We start from the raw sequence: 8,695 nt of genomic DNA, 5'->3' as shown, positions 1-8,695 counted from the left end.
ACGCCGCAGACATCAATTCACAGAACACCGTGAAAGATAAGCAAAAAAAAGGATACTTCCCGGCATTATTTTGTCAAGGACCTCGCCGTTTTGTTATCTGCTCAATGCTCAGCCTTATTTTGTGACAGAAACCTGGCCTCAGAGCAGACCCGATGCCAAGGGCCAATAAGTGCTTCGGTTGCCGTGCACTCTTTTTCCGCGATAAAAAGATTTTCTGTGGCCACAATGAAAGACAATGACATCAGTACGGCTGGAAATGCAACAGGAAGTTATGTCACTGTCAAAAGAATGTTGGTCCTTCTGAGAGCTCCTGGGTTATTAATAATAATGAAAAACCCTTTTTTCCTTCCCCTGCTCTCATTTAGTAAAAGGGGAGGAGAAAACCAGCCGTCTTAGTGCCATCCTTCTGGGTGAAAGAAAATAGCGATCATCTCCTATACCCTCATGCAACGCCAACAGCTGACCTAGACCTGTACCTATACCAACATATAATTCAGTAAAACATCACATTAAATCCTGCACCTTTTCTCAGCGATGCAAAGAATATATGAAAGGAAATGTGCGAAAGAAAAAGGCGAAGCAATTATTCACATCGTGCCCAAGGATGGTCAATAAATTGAAGGAAGCAAATACTCCGCGGTTATAATGGCGCCGTTTTAACACCATGGCCGGTTCTTTTAAAATTAGCAGTACTGTTGTGACAACCCACTTCTCTGCACGGTGAAGTTACAGTCCCAAACACTTTACCTCCACGGAGAGAACAGCGTCCGGCGGAGGGACTGCTGCCCCCAAAGACACGCGCTCAATGTCTAAGTAGTTGCGGTATGCGAGACAGATTCTCAACCGTTTTCTTGCACTCGCAGTGGTCGCACGGTGTACAATAGGCCTCTTCAAGTACATAATCAGTAGTTTACTCCTACCCTGCACGTATTACATTGCTAGATATGATGCGCCAAAAAAATTACAGATGCTATAACGAATGCGCAACGCGCAGCAAGCAACCGTCGGTCGCTACTATGGCGCACTTTCCCCCAGGTAGGGCGGGCCGTCGCTGTTGCGATCAGGTGACAGCACGGAGATTAATTATTTATACTGAGAAGACCTGTTATTCGTCCCGGCCACCGGCTACGTTTCCTGGAAGCGGCAGACAGCGGTCGATAGGGACGTCACGGGACGGTGCGAGTAACAGGACTGTCGCCGTCACCGGGACCGCTGAACGGGCGTCCGAGCGCCATGAGAGGCCTGTCAGGAAGCTTACGCTCGATAGCGGCTTCTCAGCTCGCTCCTTAGCAACGACGCATCGCAGTGGCATGCGAAATCAGGTTTCATTGGAGTGTCCCAGTGTTGGTGCATGAGGTTTGGAAATATGAGATCATAGCGTTTTCATGTTTCATGTAAACATGATAACACCACGGCTGCTCGTGGTGTTGTATTTGCTTCTTTGCCTTTTCCCCCTTGTTCTATTTTTCCTGTTTTAAATTTCTTCGAACTTTCCTACGTTCAGCAGAGGGCCGACTATTTCTTTAGGAAATCAGGCATCGCACTCTAGAGACACTACTACTACCTCCTGCTTAAAAAATACATTGCCCTATTAATCTACCATTGATGAAGTTTAGAAATAAAAAAAATTTCCTATGCTCTTTGGTTTCGGTGACCGTCGGCTTCCGTCTCTCTCTCTCTCTCTCTCTCTCTCACACACACACACACACACACACACACACACACACACACACACACACACACACACACACACACACACACACACACACACATATATATATATATATATATATATATATATATATATATATATATATATATATAATATTAGCAGACCCTTTACGCTGCCCTACTCCTCACCCAAACTCCTACCCCACTCCAACGAAGCACACACTCCCAGTCTCACGGGTGTTATGATTACAATGATATTTCTCGGCAGCATCAACTCCTTACCCGCCATGTTCCTGTAGTGGCGCAGAACCTCCTGCATCGCCTTCTCACTAATCAGCAAGTGGACTGTGATGTTTTTATGCACTACGTAAGTCGAAACCAGTCCTGTATTTGCTTGGCACGGTGGCTCACTTTCTTTGGCCTTCGGATACTGATCTCAAGGCTGCGAGTTCGATCCCGGTCACGACGGCCGTATTTCGACAGGGGCGAAATACAAAAGCGTTCGTGTTGACTGCGACGTCAGTGCAGGTTAATGAGTCCCGGATGGTCTAAATTCATCCGGATCTCTTCACTACGGCGTCCCTCATAATCTGAATCGCTTCCGGACGTAAAACACACATCACATTCCACAATGATGTCCTGCCCTGAATTCTAGTGTTGGCTCGAGCATCCTCACTAACGACTCTTCCTCGAGTTGGTTTAATATCTTCACTTGTCGTGCACGACGCATGCCGTCTGCTCTTCTATTTTAAATTAGTACCCACTGTTAAGGACATAACGTTGGCACACGACAGCCAATGGCAACTTGCAAACAACGAAACTACTTCCAAGCTTACCTGCAACGAAAAGTTGCCTATTACGAATAAAGATAACACTGCAGGATGCAAATTTTGACTGCGGCAGTCTGGCTCCTAATGAACAAGCATGTGCGGGTGGAAAAAATCGTTATTACCAACGCTCTAACACTCCAACCTCACGCGCTGTGGCGCGTTGCGCGGCTTGGCCTTCAGTAGGGATTTGGGGAAGAAGGAGCACGTTAGGCAAACGCGAGGGAAAGCCGAAAGAAATGGTCCACTGCCCGAGTGCAACATTACCTTGGCTAGTTCGCGCTTTAAGTTCATCCCGTGAGACTAGGCAGCTTTTGGAAGCAAACCTGCTGAACCGATATGGCGAGGGGTGAAATATTAGTGCGTAGTCAGGGCTAACTTTCGTACAGGCGGCTTAAACAAATTGCACGTTTACATTTATAGCGGGTAATAAGTGAAGGTGCCTTATCGTGTGTCAGCAGAATTGTTAGAAGCGACGCCATCTAGCTCATCCAGCGTTATCAACCCAGCTTCGCGCAACACAAACTCGTTCCTGTTAAGCCAGATATGTGAAGCTCAAGAAATTCTTGTAGCCCACTTTGCTAATTCTGCGCAAATGCAAGGCTTCGGAAGTGAAGGTGCGTACTAATCTTGTTAAAAAATTTGTGGAGAAAACGGAATAAAGGACATTCTTAGCTATTCTCAGCGTGGCAACAATGACAATTGCCCGCACGGGGAACGAAGGGCCTTTTCCCAACACCACGCAAGGCTCGGGAGGCGTAAAACCAATTTAAAACAGGGCTATACCAATTTAAAACAGGGCTATACCACGGACATAACGGGCCCGTCGAGAAGGTTATAAACCCTTGACTGGTGGCGCCAAACTAGACGCGACACGTACACTTGCAGGTTTCGACATACTGGTACTGCTTTCAACATGTTCATTTTTTCTCGCCCCGAAATATAATCCATCACCTCTAAGCTTCTTTATCGACTTAGGAGCTTGAAGCCGCGTTGCGAAATTTGTGGACTGGAACCCTTTAAAGCAGCTGTGGAAACACCTTCGTGCAAGGTCACCGGCGAGAGATGCATGAGGGAGAAAAAAGCATACGTCGGTATAAACCAAATTTTGCATAGCGGTTCACACGGAAATCGGCTATTAAATATAAAGAACGCTGAGAAATGTGCATAGTGGTCATGGCTGAGGTCGTAGACGTGCTGAATTTCGTGTGGAGCACGCACACACACAGACGCATGTCTGACGTAGTGACAAATGCTGCGATCGTAATGCACTGAGTCACATGTGTGCTATGGACCATAAATTACCCCACCGAGAGTGATGGTGGCATGGTGCCGGTGCGGTTAAAGCGCTCGATTATTCCTCGTCGCAGTCAAGTAGAGAAGCACCGCCTCGGAGTGTTGGGCGAAAATCCTATTACCAGCCGATGCGTTCTGTCGAGCTTGCAGCACATACTTTTCGCTTGAATTCGATAGTACATTTTTTGGAATATTCCTCTACGAGGGTCTTCCCACCATCTTTGAGCCGATAAATATGTACCAGAGTGAGCGAAACAAGGTTCACTGCTGCGAAAATACTGCGCCGCGCGTTCCTGCCCTCAAACCCCTGCGCCACGCTGCTGACATTGGGTCACGAATGCCAAGTGAATTTGTCCACAGTAAATGTCAGCGGGAAAAAAAGTATTGGGATTTGCGGCGAAGAAAGCTGGGAATTAACGTAAAGGGGTTAGTTTAGGAATCAAGCTTCAAAAGCCTAAGCGCTAGGGAGATGTGCAATTTAAAGAAGGTTGAATGAAAATTGCACTTCCGATCCCTGTAAGAAGAAATGGGGAGGGGCTAATCAGCACTTTTACGATTCGCAAGCGCTGACTTTCGACGAAGACACCATCGTAGCCTGGGGAGATCAATTAGCGTTTGAAATATTTGAGATAATTCGAAGGGCGTCTGAAACGGTCTAAACACAAGACTTTAAAGGCGTATACGTACAATAGTGAACACATAAGCTGGTTATTTCACTACATAAAAGTTGGATCCAAAATCAGGTGATGCCGTACGAACGTTGCGTGGTAGCTGCTCTGCAGGTCAGGACACGCTATTTATAACGTGCGAGTGTGAAGCGGGAAAAGTATGGGAGAGTTTCTCCTTATGGCATACGCTACGGCGACAACGCAATCTGCATCGTAGAAAGTCCCCAAGGCGGTGCATACACCACTGATGCGAGTTTCTTTATCCCCATGTCAGCAGTAGACCTTTCATTGAACCCTGTACATGAACCTGTTCCTCGCTTGTGTTTAGTTAGTATTCCAAGTTGGGACAGCATCTTAAATGTACACATCGCGAGCACGACAGAAGATGAACAAACTACCGCACGCCATCAGCGCTGACTAGCCACATTATGAAACAGGAGCGCGGTTCACAACCCCAAGGTGAGTTAAATGGCGATATTATGCCAGAAGAAGCATTTCATATTCCAAAATTAAAGTACTGGTGAATTAGTCAGCCATCCTTCTCACTGCAGAGAGAATAGTTTTCATATTTTAGTCAGCCTCTTTTTAGTCTACCCGAAGACCGAGCTTGTGTGAAGCTTAAACTTGAAGGCAACTTTGGCAAAACCTAGTATAGGAACACCCCTTGCAGAAATAAAATAAATATTTCCGTGACAGGGTTACGAATCCATGGCGGCGCAAACAGATGAGCTTCTCTGGCCACTGCACGAGGACACTATGCTATCGCTGCGTTTTTTTTTCAGCATGGTATATATTACACGCGTTTATAAGCAGGAAAGAGGTATGCACATTATTTACAAAGTAATCAGCCAGTAGCCGAGTAAATTAAATGGATACTTAACGCCGCTCAACTAAAACATACGTCTTAACATAACTAAAACGGTGGCAAGGAAAGACATTAATAACGGGAACCAGCCCGGTTGATAGTCACTGACAACAAAAGTGTCTTTCAGCTGGCGCAGCATCTGGCCGAAATGTATGCGGGAGGAGACGACCGGCTCAGCATTCCGGTCCAACATGCGCGTTTTCCACAGGCTGTGCAGTCCCTACCAGTTTTTTTTATGGCACTTGGGTGTGCGCAGTAATCGGTTTTCTTGGTTTTTTTATGCATTTCTTCTCAAGAAACATTCGGCTATGAGTCGGCACTTGCAGTATATGCTCTCTTCTCTGTTCTTCGTTTTCTTCACGGTATTACGATGAGTATTTTAGGTATTAGTACTTTTCTAGGTTTGGGGGTTCAAAAGTCGCAGTGTCGACCCCCATTTATAACTTTCACATTCCAGATGATACTTGTTCCCTAGATTCCTCTCACAATGCATGTACAATTTCGCCGCGACAACAATTACTGAAAAACTTCTGCGCGACGCTAAAGAGGCGCTGACTCAGAGGGAACAGTGATCGCCCTGCGATGAATAGTGCTCGCCAGCGCGATGTACACAGATGACAATGTGGCGTTTTCATTTACATCGGCGCAAAAAGACAGCGTGATAGAAGAGCGCCAGAAAGCAGCTTAACGACGGGATCCCGAATTATCCGAACGACCCTTCCCTCCCCCCCCCCAAAAAAAAAAAAAATCAGAGAAAGTTTCCAAGCTGCAAGCGCAGTATCTTTTCTTTCAGTTTTAGCCTGTTTTTTGTTTGCCATAGGTAAAATCCCATTATTCTTGCTTGTTGCCCTCATAATGCTGCTAATCGTCTGGTAACCTTCTTCGCGTTGCTGATGGGAACAGCACATTATGTTGAAGGGAGTAATTTATGATTGCGAGGGAGCGTCATTAACTCGCAATCAAGGGCGTTGGAACGGCCGCGGTTGCAAATTACGTTGTCCCTTTTCTGAACTACCTAATTTCTTCAGCTATAGAGTTCCCGAAAGCTTTTTATATGCCCTTTGTGTCACCTCGCTGCTGCGTGCATTACGCTGCTGCAGGTACCAGCGTAAGAGCGGAGAGATAGCAATGCAATGGGGACATGGAAGGATGTGCAAACATCACAAATGCAGCATTCGTTGTCACCCCGACAAGGTCGAAGCGCATTGTGCAGTAACATTGTAGGTTTGGGCGCATGAATGCGTTATGGGGCGCATAACATGATGACACCGCCTCGAGGCTCTTACGGCGTATACGCCAGGAGAAAGCATTTGGTTTCGAACGTTGTTAATTAAGGCTGCGGAGCCGAAGTGCCTCAGGAATTAATACTTAAAAAGTGGCTGTTTTAGTTAGAAGGACGTTTCCCTTTGTGTGGTATTGTGACCGCCGGAGGAAATATGAAAACAGGCAAGGCAATTGTTGGCAGGCAGGCTCGTCTGCTGCGACATAATTTGCTAAACTCTAACCAAACCCAGCCCAATGTAAATGATTTGATCTTAAGTATAAAACAGCCGCAACTGTGCGCCCCTTCGCCATTAGTGCTTTCCAGCTCGGCGTCAGTATTTGAAATATCTGTTTCTTAATTCACCAAAGTCGCATTCTCATCGCGCTCATGCGCGAAATCCTGGCCTCGATACGCGCCGAACAAACTCTCGGGAAGAGGCACGCACTCCGCCACACCTGCAAGATGACGTCACTTGGTAGCGAGCATGTCACGTGCTCTCTTCGCACTCGCAGTTTCCCGCTGGGCGTTGAGCAAATGAGAAGGGCGCGCGACCAGTGAGCTGCCAAGTGATGTGGAATCGGGGTGTGGCTGTGCAAGCTCCTCGGCCCCGTGGCATTGGTTAGGCGTGCATGAAGAGTCAGGATTCTTGTAAGTGCGGCGTCGATGACAACGGCATTTTCAAAATTCCGAAAAGTAATGCGCCTATTACTGACCGTGAAACAAAATGTGTAATTGAAATTTTGCGCTTTACTATTCTAGTGAAATGCTGACTGCTCGATTTTAATCAACCAGTTCACCAGTACTGTAAGGCATGTTGCTGGGCAAGTTGGTAAAGCATCTTTGAAACTAGCAAAGAATCCACCTTGGCGCAAGTAAAACCACACACACAAAGGAAAGACAAGGAGACAACGGACAGGCGCCTGTCCGTTGTCTCCTTGTCTTTCCTTTGTGTGTGTGGTTTTACTTGCACCAAGGTGGATTCTTTCCAAGTTTCAAAGACAGTTCACCAGTAATATGCCTTAACAGCTATTTGAAACACCTCCACCACTCAAATATTCTATTTCTAAATTATATTCAGTCTTCGCTAGAACGTGCGTTCATGCATGTGTGCATGCGTGCGTGAGTGCGTGCGTGCGTGCGTGTCAGTTTATGTATGCCTGCCATCCCTCCCACACAACTAGAGAGACGCGCGTCGCAGCCACCAGCGGCGAAATAAGCCCAGCGCAACCACACAAAAAACAAACCAAGCAGAATTCGTCGGTGGCAACGACTCCACCGAAAGACAGGCAGTTGTTGTCTACCCTTTTTGTTTATTATATTTACAGCTATGCCCTGTCAACAAGGCCAGAGATTCGGGCAGCTTCATTGTTTACACTAGATTGCTCAGCTACAAAAGCTGTCACTCAGTGTCTTATGTGTTCGCCTTTGCCGTTTTTTGGGGGCAGTTCACTTGTACTGTCGTTGTTTCAGCACAGTCCGACAACTACCGGAAGAGAAGACACTTACTGTCTCGAAGACAAAATCCTTCCCAGGACGGGTCATTTAGCACAAAGAAGGTGAGACAGGGATGCATGTATGTGTCCCACCTTGCAACAACAAGATCTCGAATTTGACAGCGGTTGATTCTTTTTCCGGGCAAATCTTTTCTCTGTGAGCCTTGCGGTAGACCTGCTTTTACCAGGGCCAGCGAAACGCTAAGGTTCTAAGCCCTTAATAAGGAATTACACAGAGTGGATACCGGGAACAAAGAAGCAAACAAAACAAGTATAAATGAGTCAAGAAAAGACTTATCGAAGTATCCAAACCCGTGGGAGGAAAGCGGCTAGGAAGGAGAAAAACAGCGGGAAAATGAATATCGAAACGCGGTGTGTCGGAAACGGTAGCTTCCTGAGAATAATTAAGGAGCAATCAACTGGAAGCCAGGTGGTGCCGTGTGGTCGTTGTTAACTTCGGCTAATTAAAGAATTATTAACCCGAAAGCTGCCTTACTGGAAAACAACAAGCCGCTTGAGCAGTGTAAGGAATTCGGGAGCCGTAAGTGGAAAATAATTTTCCCGGCGTGCACATAATTACGGATTATTCCGTTAAGTGATCATGCGATTTT

The 8,695-nt window shown here is 46.5% G+C and overlaps 1 protein-coding gene across 6 annotated transcripts in view; it reads right to left on the bottom strand.

The window, feature by feature from the left end:
- Positions 1-8,695, bottom strand: part of LOC144107951 (KH domain-containing RNA-binding protein qki.S-like) — a 241,841-nt gene that overhangs the window by 119,548 nt on the left and 113,598 nt on the right. The window lies entirely within an intron of this gene.

The sequence above is a fragment of the Amblyomma americanum genome, chromosome 10, assembly GCF_052857255.1.
Source record: "Amblyomma americanum isolate KBUSLIRL-KWMA chromosome 10, ASM5285725v1, whole genome shotgun sequence".
Classification (NCBI taxonomy): Eukaryota; Metazoa; Arthropoda; class Arachnida; order Ixodida; family Ixodidae; genus Amblyomma; species Amblyomma americanum.
This window is presented reverse-complemented; position numbering and strand designations above follow the sequence as displayed.